Consider the following 24932-nt stretch of genomic DNA (forward strand, 5'->3'; position numbering starts at 1 on the left):
TGTGTGTCGTGAATAGACTGTAGCAGGGCAAGGATAAATAGGGCAATTTGTTACAAGGCTATTAGAGTAATCCAGGGTAGCAATGATGTTGGGTTAGGGAAGAGTGTTAGGTCTGAATGTAGTAAAAGTGGTTGGAATTTGGGTACATATTGAAAATAGAGACTGAAGAATGACATAACAGATGACTGTATAGAATGAGAAATAAAAGGCCACAGAAAAAACACAAAGTTGGCAGCAATTGAAATGAGAAAGCCTAGGGGTGGAATGTTTATGTGGGAAGAAGAGGTCAGGGGGCACCTGGGTGGTTCAGTGGATTAAAGCCTCTGCCTTCCACTCAGGTCATGATCCCAGGGTTCTGGGATCAAGTCCCGTGTTGGGCTCTCTGCTCAGCAGGGAGCCTGCTTCCCCACCTCTCTCCGCCTGCCTCTCTGCCTACTTCTCTCTCTGTCAAATAAATAAATAAAATCTTAAAAAAAAAAAAAAAAGATGTCAGGGTAAGAGGTCCCTTAAGCATCCAAATGAGAATGTGCCTTAGGCATCCAGATGAGGTTATCAATTGCTATTTAAATAACACCCCAAATCATGCTGGTGTACAACAACAGACATTTTATGCCTTCATAATTCTGAGGAATGATGTTCAATGTCATGTTTGGAGTCTTATTGGTAGGCAGAAACTGACCTGGCTGAAATGTCCAATATGGCTTTATACAAACGTCTAGTAATTTGATATGGATGGCTGGAAATCTAGGACGTGGAGACCAGATGGGCTTCTCTCTCTTTATGGGGCTTTTTCATGCGGTATCTCTACTTGGTCTCCCTAGCCCAGTAGCTGGACTGCCTAAATGATGGCATAGGGCTCCAAAAGCACAAAAGCAGAACTTGGTAGGCCTTCATAAGGCTTAGAACTTGAATTTGTACCACCTAATTCCTTAGCATTTATTGAATTAAGCAAATCACATAACCCTATCCAGAATCAATGTGGCAGCAGTCTCCAAAGGCATGAATAATGGTGTATAATTCACTAGGGCCATTTTGGAGGTTTGGAGGCTAAATGCCACAGGCACAGAAGATGTGAGAGGTCTATTAGGCATCTAAGTATAGATGTCAAGGAGATAGTGGGACATAGGAGTGGAAGTTTCAGTAGGGTAGTTCAGCTTAGAGATAAAATTTCTAGAATTTTTGCATATTAAGTAGATGAAATCACCAAGAAAATGATTTACATGAGAATCAAAGAGTGAAAATGTTCCTGTTACATTAAAAAAAAATCTTACTGAACTGGAGGCATTTCTGATACAAGGTACACACAGGTAGAGTGTGTTTTAGTTGTGTGGCAGTCTAGGGCTCCTTGTGCTACTTTGTGAGTTTGTTGTACTACTTATCTGATATAATTTGAAATGAAAAACAAAAGTGTGTAACTTAGCTGGCTGTATGCTGTGACCTTAAGGTAACTAAATGGAAAAAAACTATCCTGCTCAAATCCATTTTAAAGGTTTCTGGGTAGGGGAAAACTCTAAGATACTATCAAAATACCTTGAGGGAGTAAATGGTTCATCTCATTAGTCTCCCTTGGACACAACAGCCCAGAGGAAGTAGCCTTAGAGAGGTTCATGGTATTTCTGTTTTTCTGCTGAGTGTCCTCTCCCCACCAGTTTGTATCCTGTTCTCTGGAAAGAGCACACCACCACCCCAGATTGAATCTGACCTGTGTGTTACTCATTGCACTTCAAATTTCCTATCCTTTTCCAAGCCTGTGTCTGAAAGATTTAGTAAAATCTGGGAACGTTTATTGAGCTAGAGAAATAAAGTCTATCTTTCATTTGAAGATAAGGGGATTAGATGGAGAATGTAGTGGTTAATGACCAAATGTGGGTGTGGCAGCTGAAGGAAAGCCAGTCCTGCCCTGTTTGAGAGAAGATGCTCTCTGCCAGCTTCTCCTCAGGACCTAAAGCGATACCCTAATGGGCTACAGAATGCCTGGAACAGGTAGGTCATCTCTGCTTCTGTTTGGATTTACAGTTGAACTGTGTAAGTCCACTTATATGCAGATTTTTGATAACTAAAGTACAGCACTACAAAGGTATTTTCTCTCAGGAGTTTGTCTTTCTTTCTTTCTTTCTTTCTTTCTTTCTTTTAAAGATTTTATTTATTTATTTGACAGAGAGAGATCACAAATAGGCAGAGAGGCAGGTAGAGAGAGAGGAAGGGAAGCAGGCTCCCTGTTGAGCAGAGAGCCCGATGCGGGGCTCGATCCCAGGACCCTGAGATCATGACCTGAGCTGAAGGCAGAGGCTTTAACCCACTGAGCCACCCAGGCGCCCCTCTCTTAGGATTTTCTTAACATTTTCTTTAGCTTGCTTTGTTGTAAGAAAATGAAATATAGTATGTAAACAAAATGCGATAATTGGCTGTTATCAGCCATGCTTCTATTGAACAGTAGGGTGTTAAGTTTTTGGATAGTCAAGTTATATGTGGATTTCTGACTGTGTAGAGGGTCAGTGGGCCTAAACCCCTCCCCCTGCATTGTTCAAGCGTACTTTCTTTTGCAGTGATAGGTAGAGCAAAATTTGGTGGTCTAGCTTAAGCAGGGAAAGTCAGCCATTATAAAGTACATAGTGCTTTAGACATTTGGCCAAAATTAGGTTAGGCATAAGGAGTCCTTAAAGTCTCTGGGTACAATTGACTCATCAGTAAAGTAGGCTTGAGTTTAGGCAAAGCCATTTTAGTAAGAAAGAGCATGAGTTTGCGTGGGTGTTTCTTCTTCCTTGCTCCTCGGGGAAACTAGTTTAAATTCTAGGTGACCTCTTAAGAGTTAAGGTACTCCATGATCTGGGTACTCCAAAATAAACTACATTAGTGTCCTTCACAAATGTGTCAAACTGTGTTTAATATAGATCTTTATGAGCAGAACCAGACCATTTAAATCTTCTCTTTGTGTGATATAAGCATGGAATAAGTAGAATAGCCACTCTTAGATTGTCAAAACTACCCTGAGCAACGCTACTGGATGCTTAGGAACTTGGTGTGCACCACTGAGTTGGGAAGAATTGGGCTCGAGGGGGATGGATGCTGATTAGGTAGAATTCCCTTTGCACTTCTTAATCTTACAGATGTACAGCAGAGTTTGGCCTTTTGAGGTAGTCTGTGCCTGCTTCTTTTGTATGATGTTGATTTCTACCCCTCTTTGGCTCTATACATACTAGTTTATGGAACACATTGTTTATTTCTTAATGAGAAGACATTACCCCATAGCAGTGTTTGCCAGTAGTGTGTGTGTGTGTGTGTGTGTGTGTTCTCGTGGTTCAAGTGCAGCTACTTGTGTATATTTCAAGTATGAATTGATACACACAGCTCCAGCTCGAGTTTCCAACTGGTGTTAATGAAATCTACCATCCTCAGTAAGGATTGATGGAAAGATTTTTCTCCTTATCCACACACAATAATTTTATTCCCAAAATGCAATAAAACCATTCCTTTCAGCTTTTTAAACCCACTTTTTGCTTCTGAAAATTGAACATTTGGAAGTGGAACTTCTGGAGGAAGTTAGGGAACAAGGGGTGTGAATAACATGCATGTACCCTCACAATAAACTAATACATAATACAAGTATGACTGCTAATTCATTTGATCTTCAGAAAGTTTAGTAGTATTCAGTGGTTGGGGGAGGGAAACAGGAATGGAAAGATTAAATGTCTTTAAGCCTGAATATATCGCTAGTTATTTTCATAAACTGTTAGTTCAGACATTGGTTGCGTGGAAGTAAAAGGTTTTGGGTTTAGTATCATTTAAAATTTTTTTCCTGTGTATCTTCATACAGATGTTTGTAGAAATTTGGAAAATATTCTATCCAGGGCTCTTCTTCCTTCAACTGTTTGAATTACAATTAAGCTTTTAGGCTCTTGCTTTAGTTGTTTTGGGTTTAATTCCTGTCCTCCATCCTGACTTATAGCACTTCATAATTTGACCTGTTTTTTTGTTTGGAACTTCTTATAGCGGTCTTTCCTAAAAATTCTAATGTCTCATCTATGACTAGGGAACAAATAATTATAGTCTCAATGCAGGGAATGGATAGCATTGAGCTTATATTTCATGTGTATGAAGGCATCTGTCAATATACCTTCTGGTTCAAGCTCCTAATTCCCCTGTGGATTCTGAAGGGGAATAAACCTCTCTTGCAGGGGTAGAACCGCTACCAAGCAGAGATCGATGAGTGACTCAGTAGTTCTTTCATTTTATTTAGAACTAAGGCTTCACCTTGACACTGTTCTTTTCCTAGTACTTGATCCTTTATTTTTATTCCATTCTGCCTCTCCTCTGGATAGTCCTATCCAGACAGTAATCTCTGGGAACCAAAGGAAAGAATCTAGCAAACCAGGCTGAAACTGTGAAGTGTAGCCCAGGATTATATGATACGAGATCCGTGTGGATTCCTGATCACAAAATCCCCAATGGGTCTATAGTTTTTGAAATTCTTCTTTAGTTTCCACTTTCCAAATGAAAGCACATTTTTTCTTAGAACTCTGCCTTCAGAAAATTCCTGAATCCCTATGCTCAAAACCATGCCTTTAAAACAACTTGCTCTGCTTTCAACCTGTAGTAACCCCAACCCACTCATTTTTATTCCTCCTATTCATGATCTAAAGTTAAATTTATCTTTTGTGTTTTGTTTCTTACATTCTTGTTTAATATTATTTTTTAATTCCAGTATGATGGCAGCGTTGTATTTGTTTCTGGTGTACAATATAGTGATCCAACAATTCCATGCATATATGTAGGAGTGCTCTTAATCCCCCTCACCAGTTTCACCCAATCCCTCACCCACTTGTCTGATAACCACCAGTTGTCTATATTTAAAAGTCTTTTTTGTTTGTCTCTTAGAACCTAGAAAATGTCATATAAATCTCTTTTCCTCAGGCTCAGGTTGATTAGAAATGCCATATTTGGTGTTAATTTTCCATAATTATTTTTCTTATGATTCTATTTAAAGTCCTATGTAAAAGCTGATATACTCACTGATTCATGGTCTATTTCTTATCACAAAAGGCACAAAATGTAGAGCCTACTCAGAATTTATTTTGTCATCTACTTTACCTTTCTCGACCTTCCCATACTGAATTCTCCAATTCAATATTTACTTTTCAGTTCAACTCACTGTGGACTAAGAAGGAAGTGAAACTGTTAGTGCAGTCCATCATAAACACTTGAGGGGTTTGGTTTTGTTTGTTTGTTTGTTTGTTTTATTTCTGAGAGAGAGCATGAGGAGGGGAGGGGCAGAGGAAGAAGGAGAGAAAAACCACAAACAGACTCCCTGCTGAGGATGGAGGCCCAAGTGGGGTTTAATCCCAAGAATGTGAGTTCATGACCTGAGCAGAAACCAAGAATTGGCAGCTTAACTGGCTGAGCCACCTATGCGCCCCAACACTTGTGTTTGATCTGGAATGCTCTTATGCCTCATTGGTGGGGACAGTGTCGTCTGTAGTTTAACCCTAGGAACCAGCTGCCCTCAACCTTATCCTTTGCAATATACCTGTTGTCTTTTCCTATTGGGACATCAAAACTAGTCCAGAATTCATTCCTTTGGGTTGTATATTTGGGAAAAAGGAAAGACTGGGGGGCTCGATCCCAGGACCCTGGGATCATGACCTGAGCCAAAGGCAGAGGCTTAACCCACTGAGCCACCCAGGTGCCCCTATTCTTTTGGTTTCTGTAGGACATCTTTAGTACTCTAAATCATCCAGGCTCCTGTGAGCTGATACTATGTCACTTGGCCATAGGTGGTCTTGAATTGATGCATATTTGGCAGTTTTTTTTTTTTGTTTGTTTGTTTTTGTTTTTTTTTTGTTGTTGTTGTTGTTGATTTTTTTTTTTTTTGGCAGTTTATTTTTAAATATGTTTTTAGAGACCTTGGAAAACACTCTAATCAGGGATGATTGTCTCTTCTTTACAATCAAATGGAAAATATTTTACCATTCTGAGCTAAGGTTATGACCTATATTAAAATAAAAGCTAGCCATCATTAACTTGCATACTATGGAAAATAAATGTATTGCGTTCTTTCTGAACAGAAGGACAGTAAGAGTGAATGGAAACCATATAGCTTTTACAGAGAAGATACCTTAATAAAAAGTTGTAGAAGGCATATGTAATCAATTTTTACTATTTTGCCAAAAATCAGTTTTAGGACATTAGTTAACATTTAGGGTGTTACTGTTTCATTCATGAGGTGTTAGAGAGATGTGGTAGATATGAAGGCTTCCCATATCTGAAAGTATCCTCAGAGTTTTAGCCATTTTACTCATATAAATGCTGGAAATTTCAACTCCTACTTTTTGTAATAAAATTTTGGCAACTAAAATCCAGTTTCCTGCTTCCCACCCCAGTGCTGGTTTTGTTTTTATTCTTTCAGAATGTTTTTGTGTGCTGTATTAGTTTCTTAATGGTTGCTATAACAAATTACTAGATTGAATGGTTTAGAACACATGTTTATTATCTTACAGTTCTGGAGGCCAGAAGTCCAAACAGAGTCTTATGGTGCTAAAAGCAAGGTGTCAGAGGGCTGGTTTTCTGGAAGGTTATAGGGAAATCTGTTTCCTCTTCTAACTTCGGGAAGTACCTGCATTTCTTTGCTCATGACACCTTTGTTGCATTACATTTTTTCTGCAATTAAACCTCCCTCTGCCTCCTTTTCATAAGGACACTTGTGATTACATTTAGGTAATACAGGATAATCTCAACATCTCTAGATTCTAAATTAAATCATGTTTGCAGAGACCTTGCTGACCATTTAAATTGACATTTAGAGGTTCAAGGAATTAGGACCTTGATATTTTAGAGGGCGATTATTTGACTTACTACCTATGCTATTAGTAATTATGTTTTAAAATCTGTACTTCAAATGATTATTGTGTGTTAGTTAGCCTAAAGGTATTGTCACACATGTATGTTTATTTGAACGTTAACAGAACTGGAAAAATTATCATTTCATATACAAACTTCATTGTCTACATTAAAATCTACATTGTCCTATAGATTTTATTGTATTTAAATATTTCACTATATAAGAGAATTTTATCAGGAAGAAAGACTACTCTCCCAATCCAAAATGTGATTTGAGTTGGGATAGACAGAAGTTATTTTTAAAAAGGTATTTGTCATCTCCAAATTAAGTGTTTTTTTTCTAGTGTCTTTTGCGTATGTATGTGACAGCATATTTAAAATGTAAATACAGAAGAACAGTTTACCTCCACATTAAAGAACAAATTGAAAGGATAATACCATTTTTCAGAATAACAGCCTTAGGAAATGGGTTGAGAGTCCTTCATGAAGAATAAATATCTAATTTTTGAGTTCTCCAAAGGTCATCTCTATATTTGTAGGTTATTGATATTTGCTTTGAGGTTTCAGAAGGTTGGGAAAATATTTGAAAAAGAAGAAATTTCGACAACCAGTGAATGTATCTTTTCGTGCTTTTGAAAAAGGGCTGAAATCACTGGCCGCCATGATGAATAGCACGGCAGGAAGTCTTTTGCTATTATAGCAAATGTTAAACTAAAAAAAAGGTGGTAAAATCTGGATCTCCTCAGGAACAGCTACTTAAGCTATGCTTTTGACATAGAATAGATCCCAGCCAATATAAACTCTGGAACCATAAATCTCTTGGGAAAATAGAAGGATAATGTTTAAGATGACTGCAACTCTTGGCAAAGGAATGCAAAGAAATTTGGTAAAGGTAAATTCAGGTGCCAATATAACCTGGGATTCCAGGGCAAACACAAGTAATTTGTGATTCTCCTATCTATACTTACATAGCAATCCTGATAGCCTAATACAGAAATGGGCTGGAAATGGTGGTCTCTAGTTCTAGATGGACTCAGGACATGTTTGTTTGGAATTTGGAATTTCAAGAAAAATAAAGCCATAAATATATCTGTTCATAAGCAGAGAGGATGGTCTATTGTTTTTTTCTTTCTTCCCTTCTCCCTCCCTTCCATCTCTCTCTCTTCCCCTCTCTCCCTCTTCCCCTCCCTTCCATGTCTTCTGTTGTTTGGAGTAAGAAAAGTCACCAAGGAAAGGAAATGGTTATACTGTTAGGTTTTAAGAAACAATATTATTGGCTGTAGCAAAGTGGGTCAGTGTCGTTCCCTCATATTTAACTATTTCCTTGCACACTGACCCAACTTCTGACTTCCAGCACTAACTTCTATTTGCTTAAAGTCCCCCCCACCCCACCCTGAGGCTAGAACTTTCCCCCCAAGTTTAGTCTGCTCAGAGTGCAAGAGAATTAATGATGCCTGAAACAGCATTCAAGCAGCTGCCCCTGGGTGGGATAACCTGAATTACATGTTCTGTGCAGGCTCTCAGTTGGATTAAGCTCCTGCCCACAGAGGTAACTTGTGTGTCAGTGCAATCTTTTGTATCTTCCTTTCGCTTCCCCATCTCACTCCCTATCTCACTTCCTGACTCCTACACTGCGTGTTTCCAGAGATCACTTGCCAAATAAACAACTTGCCTCTGGATGTTTGTCATGGAATCTTCTTCTGGAGAACCCAAACTAAGATAATTTTTATTGGAACTGGACATAGGAAAGAGAGTCTCAGGATAGAATTCTGGAATTAGATCACCTCACTCTCTGGCTGGTCAGAGGCTGTAAAAACATGATCGCACGATATGCCCTGGCACAGTGTTAAAACAGAATTAAAATGACTCTCTCTTGTGGCTATTAATAAAATGTGTTGGCTTATGCAATATGTCTATCGTTTTAGAGATACGAAAACAATAGTGAGTATAAAACTGAGCAATTCATTTGTTGTTTAGTGTCATTGATGCATCCATGGATAAAAGGAATTGATAGCTTAGGGTCTGGTGTAAAATCAGGTGGTCTCAATGACCACATATAAAGAAACTTGCTTCCCTTGCAGTGGAGGACCAGACTGTATTGGAAATCATTAGTCACTCACTTGAGATTGTGTCTCCCATCCCTTTACATTTCAGTTTTGCTGAACAGAGGTCTAGTTGCTGAAGCAGAATAAGGGTTTCTTCTATCATGTAGCACAGCAAGATTCTCACTAATCCCAATTATGTCTTTTGCCTGGCCATTTTGGACACTATAGGACTGTAGATTAGCAGACAAAGGAGTTATTATAAATAACCCTGATTTTTGTGAGATAAAATTGAATTGCTAACATAACAACTAGCCCAACCTGATCCCTAATGGGATTGAGAATGACTATATCTGGAGATTAGGGGATTCACCAGGAATACTCTGGGTGCTTACATGCCTGGTTATAACTGTAAATGAGAATTGTAGCAATCATGGTCAGACAGTGGCAGGGTGAACAGAATTTCAGATTCCTGAGGGGTGTTGACCTGGGTTTCCCTACTAGAAAAGCAATCTAGAGTGACAGAAGTGCTGATCAAGGGTAAAGAGAATCTAGAACTGATACTGGAGGAGACAGATGATATCATTTGTGACCTTGGTAACAACCGCAGAACTGGGGGAGTATGGTTTGTCACAAAAATGGTCCAAAGCTCTTTTTTTTTTTTTTTTTTAAAGAAATTGTGGTTAGCCACTACCTTGAATAATCAATGACAGGATAGAATAAAATGTTGGGCATGAGTGGATCTAAATGCTACATGTGCCTTCATTATTTTCATACATATTGGCCCTTCTTCCAAAGTCAGCCCTTGCCTTGCTTTATCTCAGAGCTTCTTCTGACTTTGGGAACTTAGTCTGTAAATCACAGGTCAGTCAACAAGGGGATCTTTACTGCACTCTCCCCACTTCCCCAGGAGCAACCCTCAACCGGAGATTTGTAGAAGTTGATAGATAAATATCCTAGCACCTATCACTCTTACTTGGGTGGGACAATGCTAACATACATGTTCTGTCTTGGTTCTAGAATTCTGAGTGGCATCGAGAGCCAGTTGCTTATGGTGGCAACTAGCTTGATAATTTAAAAGTGAGGGATGTGGGATACATTACTGTTTTAGTTTCCTATTGCTGCTGTAACAAGTCACGGCAGATTGACTGGTTTGAAACACAAATAAATCTATTATCTTATGGTTCTAGAGTTCTGAAGTCTGAGGTGATGGATCTCACAGGTCTAATAATGAAAGTGTCAACAGGGCTGCATTCCCTATGGAGGCTCTAGGGGAAAATCCATTCCCTTGCTTTCTCCAGTTTCCAGAGATTTCCTGTATTCCTTGGCTCATAGCCCTTTGTAACAGTCCCTCCAACTCTTACCTATTAGGTTTGTCATCCAATACTGCTTTTGGCTCTTGTTTTTATGACTGTTTGGCAATGGAAATGGTTTTTCACTTTAAATAAAATCAGTGGATTTTTATGGCCCTTGTCTGAGCTATCATTCTTTTGGCAGATGGCTTAAATGACTTGATACACACTTGAGAAATTAAGGTAAATTTGTTCCACATTAGTGGCTTTGTTGGCATTATGTGTCACATAGCCCCATAGCTGGGTAGAGAGTTAGAACAGTTTCTGTAACCCCTTAAAGCCAAAGAAAATTACAGCTTTTTAACATACTTAGCCAAGATAAAATATGACTTTCAAAAGTCAGAGGTAATTCTCTAAATTTATGCCTTCTGCCTCTTATTTACCAAATGTTAAGGGCATGTAAAGGTTTTAACATTTGTACAGGTAGATGAAAACTCACAGTTGTCTGTCAGGCAATCACAATTAGAATACAAACTTTTCTACTTTGGGTAGGATGGATTTGAACAATTTGTGTGAAATGATTTTCTGGGGAAAAATCAGTCTAGATACATTAGAAAACCTATGATTTCCTGTTTCATTACTTTCCTGCATTGCAAAGCTCCCCTATAAAGTTACAAGGATGTGAAATCTTACTGCTGTCTCCCATGGAAGAATGGACCTAGCCTACAAATGTCTCTCTGTTTGTTACTGTCACTATGAGCATTAGATGTGAGCATTGGACATTGGGGAGCTCCTGTATGAAGAAGGTCATAGAAGAGGAAGAAAAGGAATGAATTAAGAGTGCATAGCTCACTCCAGGTGTATTCCTTCTTCCTTGGTTCAGAAATCTGTTTCTAGAGGCAATCATAGTGAATGGAAAGCACACTGGAGTGGGGTTCAAGGGCTATCTTCATAAAAAAATCATTTTATACTCTGGTTTTTAGACTTTTATCCATCAGTGATTAATTTGTACTACACAAATTATTTCTCTCTCTGCTGTACACAAGTCATTTCTCTCTCTGCTGTAAGAATGCACTTTCCAAGTAGGAGCAAATATAAATTAAGAGGCTTAATTCTCCATTTAAAATAAGTACATGTTCTCTTTGTAGAGCATTTGCTTTTGAAAACTTGTAAGTTCTTTCCCGGTCTTTGTAAGAGTACACAAATCTTCTTAAAAGCTAAATATGCCCCCGACTTTAGGATTTAGAAATGTCTTTCTTAAGGACCTGGAAATAAATAAATAAATAAATAAATAAATAAATAAATAAATTTTTTTTTTTAAAGAAATGAAACCATCAAGGAAGATAGTGCCTCTATCTCCCAGTCTCTAGAGAACTGTAGGGGACTAACCTTGGCAACCACCTTACCCTAAGTTGTATAACTGCTTCCTGTTATAAAGGTATGGGAATTTTGTTATCTAACTGGCTTTAACCAAAGGGGGGAAAAGATGGTCACCTAAACTACCAAGTAATTTTGGGATGAACCGTATGTGAGAAATGGTGCTATGAATGCTCTAACAGGAGGACCAGTTGTTTATCTTGCAAACATACATGTAATGGGTGGTACCTGGGTGGCTAAATAAAAAGGTGAGATTCCTTTATTTCTTTGCAAACTTTGTGGTGGACTGCCTGTGACGGGCCCCACATTCTAGGCTTATTCAGTGACGATGCTGTCGTCTTTCTTTTCTATCATCATGGAGGGGGTTTTTAGGGTTGTAAGATTTTTTTTTTTTTTAAGGTTTTATGTATTTATTTGACAGAGATCACAGTAGGCAGAGAGAGAGGAGGAAGCAGGCTCCCCGCCGAGCAGAGAGCCCGATGCGGGGCTCGATCCCAGGATCCCGAGATCACGACCTGAGCCGAAGGCAGAGGCTTTAACCCACTGAGCCACCCAGGTGCCCCAGGTTGTAAGATTTTTTGAAACATTTAATTTCCCTCAATAACCTGGATATATTCTCTAATCATTAAAAAATTCGAATTATACTGACTTGGTGGAGAAGTTTGAAATGTGTCAGAAAAAAATCTCTAAAGAATCTATTTATCCTTGAAGTGTTGAACTCTGAACAGAAGGGAGTCAGAAGTGTCAGAATTTTACCAGAATCTTTTCGGCCATGTTGCCTTGCAGCTGCCCCAGGAAAGATGCTATGTCCTTATTTCTGTTTTCAGTTCCACTCTTTTTCATAGCCCCAAAAAATTCATTTTAAAAGGTAAAAGCATGTGACCCTTAAAAATAAGTTATTTTACCAGTAAAAATGGCTTTGGTTCAGGATTGTAATTCAGGATGTGCAAATGATGGCAAAACCATAGGCAGGTCCAACAAGGGAGAGGGAAATTACTTTATGGAGGAGGAGGAGGAAGTTGGAGAGGGGTTGTTTTGAATAAAAGTTCACTGAGGTTAGACAAATGGATAAAGAAGATGTGGTCCATATATACAGTGGAATATTACTCAGCCATCAGAAGGGATGAACACCCAACTTTTGCATCAACATGGATGGGACTGCAGGAGATTATGCCAAGTGAACTAAGTCAACAGATATGGTTTCACTTATTTGTGGAACCTAAGGAATAGCATGGAGGACATTAGGAGAAGGCAAAAATGAAGGGGGAGAAATCAGGGTAAGAGACAAACCATGAGAGACTAAGGACTCTGGAAACAGAGGGTTTTAGCAGGGAGGGGAGTTGGGGGGAAAGGATGAGCCTGATGCTGGGTATTAAGGAGGGCACAGATTGCACGGGGCATTGGCTGTTATACGCAAACAATGAATGATGAAACACTACATTGAAAACTAATAAAACACTGTAGGATGACCAACATAACACAATAAAAAAAATTCTAAGTACCCCAAAAATAAATAAATAAAAATAAAAGCATATGGTATGGAACAATAAAAAAAATTCAGTTCAGGGTAATGATGGTTTTACATAGGTTGACTTTCAGGGATAGCCAATTTCTTGGAGATGGCATTGTTGTCTTAACCTTTGGGGAGCTGTAATTGATTCTTTCCTGTTGGTGATGATTTTTGGGGATCTGTAATTTATATGTCTGTTGGAGTCTTTAACTGAAAATTCCCTGTTTGATGATGAGGGGTGTAGCTTCCTCTTCTGTGTTCCTGACTCCACTCAGTGAGGTTTCCCTTTAACTCTCACAAGCAATACATGTAAATTGTTCTTTGAAAAATTACTCATTGGCTTCCAAATCCTTTCTTCTTGGTCTATATAATCTAGATCTTCATATTGCAATTTCACATTTAGAGGGAAGAAGCATTTGCAATATTTAATCTATTTTAATTTCTATTGTCTTTTCAAAATGATGAAAATTTAAGCCAATCATGAATATTGTAACTATCCTTTCCATACAGATTATGAGGTAAACAAAGGATAGAAGGCCATGTGCGAGTCCTAGACTGCCTAGTAAGGTTTAAAATGCAGAACTTTTGAGTGCAGCATGGTTTCTAGTCATGAAAATTCCATTTAAAAAATAATTTCATAGCTTAAGAGATGAATATGCTAGTCAAATAATTGCCTCAACTTATCAAATGTAGCAAATGTAGAAAAGGAGGTGGTACTATTAAAAAAAAAAAAAAGTAAGTTTGTTGGGATGCACCTGCCTGACCCAGTCAGTTAAGCATCTGCCTTCAGCTCAAGTTGTGATCGCAGGTTCCCAGGTTCGAGTTCTGCATCTGGTTCCCCACTCAACAGACAGTCTGTTTCTGCCTCTGCCTCTCCTCCTCCCCCTTGTGCTCTCTTTGTGTCCACATGTATTCTTTCTAAATAAATCTTTAAAAATTTAAGTTTTTTGGGAGGGAGCACTTCATAGTAGCAAGGTATTTTTAAAACTCTTTAAAGTGATTCAGAGTTTTTGATATTATCGAGGACACGAAGAGTAAATGTTTCATAGTCATTTCTGAAATGATTTATTAACATACCTGAGATAACATAACCTCCTCAGACTTTGAGTCACCTTGACAGATATATTGGTTTTGGCTGAGTAAACCTATGAGAACCACAGATGCTACAGTTACATTAGCTGTGTTGCTTCACTTCAGTCTGCTTTTTAAATCCACAAAATGCTTTCAGCTGGTAGTGGCAACCATATCCTCTATAATTAGAATGTTATTAGCCTTAAAAGGCAGATCTGGAGAGAGCTTGTTTTCTCCTGTAACTTTAGGCACACCAGCCCTGAAAAAATTTCCTCTGAGCTTTTTCTCTAGAGACCTAGAATCTGTGTCTTTTTAAAGATTTAAATTAGTCACAGGGCACCAACAGCAGTAGCATTGCAAGATTTTGCTTATTCTCAGTCTTTAACTAATTGCCCCATTTAAATGGCAGCCAACTTTAAAAAAATCAATAGTTGCTTTGCTCAGATGTTGGTGGAATTATAAAAAATCTACTTTGTAAATCAGGTTGCCATTCGACAAAGGATAATATCATTCTTTTAATCACTTGTTTTGAAACTATAATTGTACAATCTGCCAAGTACTGTGTTATTTGGTTTCAAACAAATATTATATTTAATCTTCTGTAATCGCTTTAATGTTGGAAGAAACAAAACAGCTGCCTTGCAGGACTTCTAAATGCCAAGCATGCATGTCTCACCGTCAATAACACATTATTGCTTTGAATGGAAGTGAAATTCAAGACAATTGATGCCTCAGCTGCTGAGGAAGCAGAGGAAGCATCAGGTGATACAAAGTTGCTTGCTCAGTAAAATTGCTGCATGCTGAGGAATTCAACCATTTCTTGATCTCACTGGGAAAATTCTGCTTCAGTAAATTGAACAGTGCTTTTAGTGACATGACTCAGATGAGACAATTCCTAAAGTATGGATTGTGGATTTCCAAAACTCACATTTTCATACTATGGGCTGTCTAATCCTATAATGTTGCTTTGTATCTCAGAAGTAGTTTAAAAACACGTCGGCAAATTCTTTGACAAAGCAGAAACCGTATCCCCTACCCTTGAAAAAGGGAGCCTTTTTGACAGTGTCAGCAAATGGCATACATTGGAAGTAATGCTGGGTGACTTCCAAGAGGTTAGAGAAGGTCTTCTAGGAGGTTTCTGCTGATCTCTCTTGGGATACTTGCTCTGGGAGTCTCACCACCATGTAGGAAGTTCAGCTGCTGTGAAGCTGCATGGAGAGACTGTAGTGTAAGATCAAATAGAGATAAAACTGCTGCGAAGCCCCAGCAGTACCTCCTGCCATTTGATCTTCCCAAGTCAAGTGCCGGAAACATGAGTGGAAAGATTTTTAGATGCCCTCAACTTCAGCCACCTTCAGATTGCAATTGCATGAGCCATCCAGAGGGACGAATGACTCTCTTGAGCCCAGTCAACCCACAGAATCATGAACAAAATAAGTGATTGCTGTTATTTTAAGCCATTGATTTGGAGTGCATTTGGAGTGCATTTTTTAAAAAAGATTTTTATTTATTTATTTGACAGAGGGAAAGACCACAAGTAGGCAGAGAGGCAGGTAGAGAGAGAGGAAGCAGGCTCCCTGCTGAACAGAGAGCCGTATGCGGGGCTCCATTCCAGGACCCTGAGATCATGACCTGAACCGAAGGCAGAGGCTTTAACCTGCTGAGCCACCCAGGTGCCCCTGGAGTGCATTTTTATACATAGGAAACTGGGAATGTTTCACTGTATACTTTTTAGTAGATATATAGACTAAAAATGTCTAGTTGCCTGAACACATTTAATTCATTTCTTTTTAATAAGGGGTTTTCCCACCTTATATGAAAATATTACCATACATGATTTCTGGCTGTTTCTTTTGTATATAACTTTATATGTTAAGCCCAAATGCAATAATTGAATTAAAGATACCCAAGAAGCACAATTATGATATAAAATATCTTTAAGGAATATAAAATAGAATGCAGCTTGGCAGGTATTTTGTGAATCTCTTATTGTTGAATGTGGGATACATGGACATTAATTCATTTCATTAAAGCAAATATGGATTTATGTGGGTTCTATTAAGTTCTCTTTAATGTAGCTAAAACTCAGTGTTAAAGAATAGGGCCTTCTCCATCTTAGATTCATCCTTTCTAAGGATTGAATGTAGAATGTAAAATGTTTCAGATCTAAGATCTGAAAGATCTTTTGCAAACATTAGGGGACGAGATAAGAGGGCTCTGAAATTTATTATTTTAATTATTAAAGGAAATCACCCAAAATTATGATAATTTATAAATCACCCAGCATCGTTACCTTAATGCATCTATTTTCATTTTTATAGATTACCTCCTAATAGGCCCACACATGTGAATTTTTAACCTAGTTCTATATAATTATTATTTTAGAAAATGCATAATCTAGCAACATATTTATTTATTTTTATCTGATTAGACTATTACTCAAAGTCACTTCCTAAGAAAGACACTAAGATCAAAGTCATATCCTAAGAAAGATCTTGCTTCCTTGAATGAAGAAAACATATGGCTTTCATATAATAGGAGTTTGAGTACTTGTACATGTTTGTCTTCCATATTTTGGGGGAAAATTTTAAGTCCTGTTGATTTTTTTTTTCAAATTTTGTCTAACATGGTGTATATAGAGCACTGTATCAGAATATAGGATAGTCTAAAAGTCAGGGAAAAATCTAAAAATATCAGCTTAATACAAAAATATTTTTCTCTCAACTGTTGCGTGGTCGCACACCCTGTCGGCAGGAGTCCTTTCCATTTCAGGTCCTTGGGGTCTCAAGCAGACAGAGAAGTGCTGTATACAATGTTGCTGATTGCCAGGACAAAGAAGTGAGAACTCTGAAAGGTCCTCTATTAACAATTAAATGCTCAGCAGAGACATGTATCATGTCTTTTTATTAACACTAGAAGGGTCAATTCATTCACCAGAGAGACAGCAAGTACAAACTTGCCATATGCCTTAATGTGTTTGGCTAATGATAGTAATAATGACCTTAGGAATAAAGCAGTGAAATGAATTGAAATTTTAAAACTTTAATTTCTAATATCATGAATCCAAATTATGTAGTTGATACCACAATACTGATTGAATATCTATAATATCAAAGGTAGTGTTAAATGTGAGTTAATACAAAGATCTTTTTCCCTAAGATTACTTACAATGTGATAAAATCTATACCAAAAAACAGTACTTAAGGCTTGTGCTAAAGCATGTGATAAAAGCAGTGCAGAACACAGAATGGAAACTAAGAGGAAGGGAATACTAATCTTGCCTAGGAGGTGGTCTTCACAACATTTTTAAAGACTTATTTATTTATTTATTTGACAGACAGAGATCACAGGCAGGCAGGGAGGCAGGCAGAGAGAGAGGAAGGGAAGCAGGCTCCCCGCTGAGCAGAGAGCTCAATGTGCTGCTCGATCCCAGGACCCTGAGATCATGACCTGAGCTGAAGGCAGAGGCTTAACTCACTGAGCCACCCAGGTGCCCCTCCAGAATTCTTTATTTCCAAATCTGGCCACACTAAGCTCAAAGAAAATGTCCTATAAAAAAAAAAAAAAAAAAAAAAGTCCTTACAACCTATCAAATGGTAATCTTGTAAATTTAAGTTCTATTTGTGGTTTCAATTTCAATGAAATATTAAGAATTTTCTATTTCATTTATTACATTAAAAATGCAGTATATTAAGCTTCATAGTTTCATGGATATAAAGCACAAATTTAAAACCTGTCCTTGAACAGAAAACTCTTATATTTTAAAAAGTGGTTAAAAATAACTCTTGATAGTTTTAACTCTAAGCAAGTGGTAGGCACTATGGTCAACCCCTTCACTGCCTCCACTGAACACAGGCACTTTTTTTTTTTTTAAGATTTTTTTTTTTTATAAACATATATTTTTATCCCCAGGGGTACAAGTCTGTGAATCGCCAGGTTTACACACTTCACAGCACTCACCAAAGCACATACCCTCCCGAATGTCCATAACCCCACTCCCCTTCTCCCAACCTCCTTCCCCCAGCAACCCTCAGTTTGTTTTGTGAGATTAAGAGTCACTTATGGTTTGGCTCCCTCCCAATCCCATCTTGTTTCATTGATTCTTCTCCTATCCACTTAAGCCCCCATGTTGCATCACCACTTCCTCGTATCAGGGAGATCATATGATAGTTGTCTTTCTCTGCTTGACTTATTTCGCTAAGCATGATACGCTCTAGTTCCATCCATGTTGTCGCAAATGGCAAGATTTCATTTCTTTTGATGGCTGCATAGTATTCCATTGTGTATATATACCACATCTTCTTGATCCATTCATCTGTTGATGGACATCTAGGATCTTTCCATAGGCTATTGTGGACATTGCTGCTATAAACATTCGGGCGCACATGCCCCTTCGGATCACTACGTTTGTATCTTTAGGGTAAATATCCAGTAATGCAATTGCTGGGTCATAGGGTAGTTCTATTTTCAACATTTTGAGGAACCTCCATGCTGTTTTCCAGTGTGGTTGCACCAGCTTGCATTCCCACCAACAGTGTAGGAGGGTTCTGTTTAATTAGAGAGAGAGAGAACGGGGGGAGATGAGGGTGTGGGAGAAGCAGGTTCAACTGCTGAGCAGGAAGGCTGATGCAGGACTCAATCCCAGGACTCTGGGATCATGACCTGAGCCAAAGGCAGAAGTTTAACTGACTGCACCACACAGGGACCCTACACAGGCACCATTCTTAAAACAACTTTTGGAGGTAAACACTTTCCCCTTACATGATCTTTACCAACAACGGAACTGAAACTCAAGAGTTGAAGGGACGTGTGTGAGGTTTCTCAACTGTGATAGAGTGGCTGCTTCAGACAACTTCTGACATCACAACACACATTCTTAATTCCATTTAGTATATTTCACAAATATTAGCCGATTTCATAAAACTAAGTTAGAATGAATAAGTGGATATTAATAGAGGACATGTATTTTTAATGAGTGCCTCTTAAAAATAACTATCTCACATTACCTGAATTGATTTTTTTTAATGCAGCTGAGTTATATTAAGTCCAAAAATCAGCTGACTCATTATGTAAGTGCCAATAGATTAAAACCCAGGATTTAACAATGTTGTGATATGTGGATACCAGTTCAAATGCTTTCTAGTTTCTACAGGATCTTATGTATAAAAGCATAATGAGATTTGTGGGCAATTAAATCATGAAAGAGAGCTATTGAATCAAAATTGGATTGTATTCTAACCATTGCTTTCTTAGAAGACATGATAGAACTATGTTAGAATCATATAAAGTAAATGGAAAATATTTTCTACATGGTGGTAGAGGAAATTTGCATTTTAGGCGCCTGTTTTATATGAGAGAAAATGACATCAACTACACAACAATAAGAATAAAACACAACTTGCTAAAATCTTTGGGGTGAGACTTACTCCATTACCTAACTTTCCTAGTTGAGAATACATGATTAAGCTATCATAAAAACTCCAGGATGAATTAAAAATATCCTATGGTCCGTCATTCTGTTCAAAGACTATACCGGGTTAAAAAGCTATAAATATGATATCACAAATTAATAGCTGTTCTTTACCATTTCACCTGTCTAGATAGAATGTAAAGATGGCTAAAGATTATTTCTAACAAGTTGATTTTAAATTCAAATGATACTGTTTCCTCTACCAAAAGGTAAAATACAGAATGGTTCATGAATGATTAAAGAAAGTCTCGTAATCTTTACAAAGAAGATATAGGATAACAAAAAGTCTGTTACTTTTAATGATATACTCTCATTCAATATGAGGCATTCATCTGCAAAAGAAAAAAAAATCAGGCCTTGAACTTCAGAACACGGTAGGTGATAAAAAATACATAATTATACAGAATACATAACTATACAGAAACAGTTGTCTTAAATGTATTTTATATTTATCCCAGAATTTTCCCCCACTTTTAGTCATGGATATTGTTTTTGTGAAGCTTGATCATACTGGATAATGCCCTCCATGGTTTTAAAATTCCTTATATCTCAAAATTGACCACTGTGACCCTTATTATCAACTTAATTAGCAAGAACCCCTGAGAGATAGCATTAGTGCTGCTTTACCACACTATATTAGATAAAATGTGTTCTTCTCCTAAATAGCATGTTTAAATTATCCCTTTTTATCCACTGCAGACTGTGAATGTATTTGTTAACAGTCTATTAATTTTGAAGTCACTGAAGCCAAAAAGAGCTATAGGCGAACAGTGTTGGGGGTGGCAGCCCAGGTTGCTAGAATAAGCAATTTGAATATCCAAGGCACGGAATAGATTGGTTTCTATTAAGGCGATAGCCAGTATTCCCCTCCTAGGTCTTCCTTGGGGAACAATAACTTTACACACAATTCCACAACACCAATTGTACCTTCTCTAGATAAGTTTGATAGATAAGGGGAGTTCCTATTCCTGCTTTTGATGAACAGGTTATGTGGACTAGCATATATGTGTGTTTCCCATTTTCTGTGTAAACAAGAGCAAAATATGCATAATGGATAAAAATCGATGTGCAAAGTACTGAATAGTGACAGGGCAGAAAGAGGAAATAAAAAAAAAATAAAGGGTGATTGAACTCCAGAGAAGCAGGAGTATGTGAAAGAAAGTAATGGAGAGAGAAAGAAATAAGGCAAAAAGAACAGTGAATTAAATCAGAAAACCTTTGAGTCTCTGAAATTGATATCATCTGGCCACTGAGTCAAAGTAAATGAGAGCAATCAGCTTGTCATATCTAAGAACTGTCAAGTGAACATTTTCAACATCCATCTAGGAACTCTACCCATATAAAGCAGAAGAAAGGTCCTTCTGCAGACAAGAGGCTAAGGGAAAATTCTTAGTTGGAGAAATCTAACTTAATTTTTAAGCTCTGGAACAGAGAAGACCTCATTTGCCATGCTGTTGTCCATAACATGCCAACCTGTGTGCATTCTGCATCCACTGATTTTCTACACTCGGGACAAAAAGAGACATTTAACTTGTTTGAATCATTGATAGAATGAATAGTGTACTAAAATTGTGGTTCTGAAAGAGTGTGTTAGTAGGAATTATTTGGGGGGAGGTTGACAGTAATTCAAATCTTCAGGCTTTCCTCCCAGAGATTCCAGTCACCGGGTATGGAGTGATATATTGGGTAACTCTTTTGAACCGATTCACTTATCCTTTTAACCCATGTCAAGGGGCTGATATTTTACCTTACTTGCAAGCTAACAAATTAGCCTGCCACAGTTTCACGTATATTGGCAAAAGATGAAAGATTTCTGGGTCAGAGACTAGGGACTTTGTTCCTCATGGCACAGAAAGTAGAATGATCATCGATCTGCAGCAGTTTCCCTTCCCCCAAGTCCCACAGATTGATGCTGATGGGTTCAGATAGATGTCTGCACACGCATTGGGCTGGGGCATAGGAGAGGAACTCTGGAATTAGGAGCACTTTATCAAAACAAAACTCTGGGTACAGTTGAAAGAGTCCTAGGACTCCTGCCACTAATTTCGACCGTAGTCTTTAGAAAGCATGAGTATAGATGTATATATCCATTTTTAATTAGAAGTAAGTAAACATGATTTCGAGTATTATTCCCTTAACGATTATGCTTTTTGCCATCAAAGCAAATCTTAAGGATGTATCTTTACTCATAGTTGTGTTATTTCTGTAACTGTCTTACCACAGAAATATCTCATTCCCACTTTTTTTCTTTCTCCATGTGACATCTTTTTTTATTATGTCTACTCTAGGGGAAAGAAGAACAAGTGCGTGATTAGAGAATGTATTTTTATTCATTTAGAGACTACGTGAGAAATCTCATTTCCACGTTTGCCACATTTAATTTTGACTAAAGTTCTCAGCTAGAATTCTAGCTTTACTTCAAATTGATCACTCTAAAAAATAAAATCAATTTTCAACAATACAGGCTTCCTACTACTGGTGACACTCTAGATTTTATTTTCTGTATCCATATTTCTGATCATATGGCTTTTTCCACCTAAAACTCCTCTGATTACATCCACATATTCTACTGTACATTTTGCCAAGCCATGCTCTCCAAAAAAAATTCTGCAGACCTCAAGGTGAAAATTATTTTACCCTATATATCTCTTCTGAGGCTAGCTTACCTTTCTGTGTCATTTAACCACATCTACCTTAGATAAGCAACTAAATATACAGCAGCCTTTTCTCTGAGAGAATGAGTATTTCAGGACTGTGGATTAGGTATTACTCAAGGTATGTGTACTCTCTCATGTCCTTTGTTCTTCAAAGGTCACCTAAATAGGTCACTATTGGTCACTCTGGCACTCAACATTCAATTATCAAAATTGTTTTTCTGGATAATCTGTCACTCTCTGTCTATATGTTTTCTCTATTTTCTGACTCACACACCTAATAACCCCATGATGGCAAATACTTATTAATTTTGTTTACTCTATTTCTAACACCGAAAGCAATGCCTGAGTACAACATAGATGTTGAATAAACTAAAACAAAATCAAACCTGTAACTTTTTTTTAAGATTTTATTTATTTATTTGATAGACAGAGATTACAAGTATGCAAAGAGGCAGGCAGAGAGAGAGAAGGAAGCAGGCTCCCTGCTGAGCAGAGAGCCTGATATGGGGCTCCATCCCAAGACCCTGGGATCATGACCTGAGCTGAAGGCAGAGGCTTTAACCACTGAGCCACCTAGGTGCCCCTCAAACCTGTAACTTTTGAAAGTCTCCACCTGGCATGACAAATATCTCTATATGAAATTCACAGGTTTTGTATAAATTATTTGTATCAATTCACTAAACAATTCTTAAAATGACTGCTTAGAGAATCACTAATACCAGCAGGTGTCCTATTCTTCTGACTTAGATTAATGTCATTATCTGACTTTTATAGACCACTAAAGATTAAGTATCTGGTGATTGAAAATTAACAGAGTCATCTGGATATATACAAAGACATATATTAGTTAGCTCTATGGGCAATGCACAATCTTTCTATCTCAAAATAATAAATTATATTAACTACATATCCTTTTTTTGAAATTCAGATTTTTAAATTCTCTACCAAAGAAGTTAGTGTTACCCATATATTTTTTAAGAATATATGTTTATGGTAAAAAATCATTTCTAGTACACTAATTAGTAGCTCACTCTTTTAAGAACTGGTTTCATTATTCCTTGAAATATCAAATGTGGACCATCAGAAAAGTTATTTATCTATATGGAATTCCTCAAAATCTCACATCAGAGGAACATAAATCTATTTAGTAACAGCTTAATCTTGTTGCATTTGATTTTTTGTGTAAATATTAGACTTTTTCTGTGTTCTACGAAAATTCTCTTCACAGTAAATCTTTTTATATATTTTATATATCTTGTACTTTTGTATATTTTATTTTCTATATTTGTTTTTTCTTACTGTGACAAATGTCTGGGGGAAAGTTTTATTTTGAGGGATTAAATTTGAAGTCTAAACATTTAATCAGGGAAACTAAGGACTTCATTTATAATAGTAGTGGTGCAAGAACAAATACAAAGTGGAAAAAAATAGAAATACATGGTTATTTTCCAATTTGGGTGAAGCGTTTTCCTTAAAGAAGAGATTCTGGTGACAGAGAAATTGACAAATACTATTATATTATTTCGTCAGAAATTGAATTCTGGCATGTGGAGGATTACTGAGAGGGACAAAAATGGATTTAAATATAAGGTCAAGGATAAAAATAAGCCCCACAACTGTATCTTAAAGCGTACAAGAATGGTGTCATTGTTCATTATATTTGGACCCTTATCTTAAACATCTGTATTACTTCTACAGTGTATTATCAGGTAAGTAAAGAGAGCAAACTTATATATGATTCAAATTGGTTTACTAGGATCTCTATATTTTATTTTCCAAGTCAGGTATCAAATTTTATGAAAAAAGGATCTTCATTTACCAGTGTCTCTTTTAATTTGGTATCAGCTGCCTATTTTCCTAAGTGTGAAAGAAATTCTCTTCCTCTGAAATAACTTCCGCAAAGAGTATCAATTCAAATAAGTATTAATAATTTAGTCTCTCCGGGTGCCTGAGTGGCTCAGTGGGTTAAGCCTCTGCCTTCGGCTCAGGTCATGATCCTGGGGGTCCTGGGATCAAACCCCGCATCGGGCTCTCTGCTAAGTGGGGGGCCTGCTTCCCTTCCTCTCTCTCTCTGCCTGCCTCTCTACCTACTTGTGATCTTTCTCTGTCAAATAAATAAATAAAAATCTTAAAAAAAAAAAAAGAATTCAGTCTCTCAGTGTTTAGATGTAGAGTTGGAGAATAGTATGATGTGAAAGCTCAAAGCTGATGATCCGTTACAAATTTAGTCCTGTTTTTTTTACAGCATGATTCTGAGTGAAATGTCTTCAGGCCGTGGTTTAGACAATATAGAGAAATGTTAATTTGAAAGCATTTTATGCTATAGGTAGGTAACTAATGATGATTTCATTTTTGGAGATCTTTTATTTTTTAGATAATAGTAAATGCATCAGCCTATACTTTCACATATAATCAGTTCCTCTTCCTAGCTCCCCTTTGGTTGTAGATTTCATTCTGTCCACCTATTATACTACGTATAATACTGCAATCTTGCCTTTTAATACAACTTCTTTATTTGCTTCTTTGACCTATTATGTATTGCAGATCTAATCTTGCTTAAAAGAATTCTTTCCTACTCATATAACTAAGGCCTTTTCTTTCTCTCTTTATTTTCCGTTGCTATTTAATTTTACTGCTGTATTTTTATATTACTCCAAAATGAAATTTGGAATAAAAAAA

This window comes from Mustela lutreola, chromosome 7 (genome assembly GCF_030435805.1).
Source record: "Mustela lutreola isolate mMusLut2 chromosome 7, mMusLut2.pri, whole genome shotgun sequence".
Taxonomy (NCBI): domain Eukaryota; kingdom Metazoa; phylum Chordata; class Mammalia; order Carnivora; family Mustelidae; genus Mustela; species Mustela lutreola.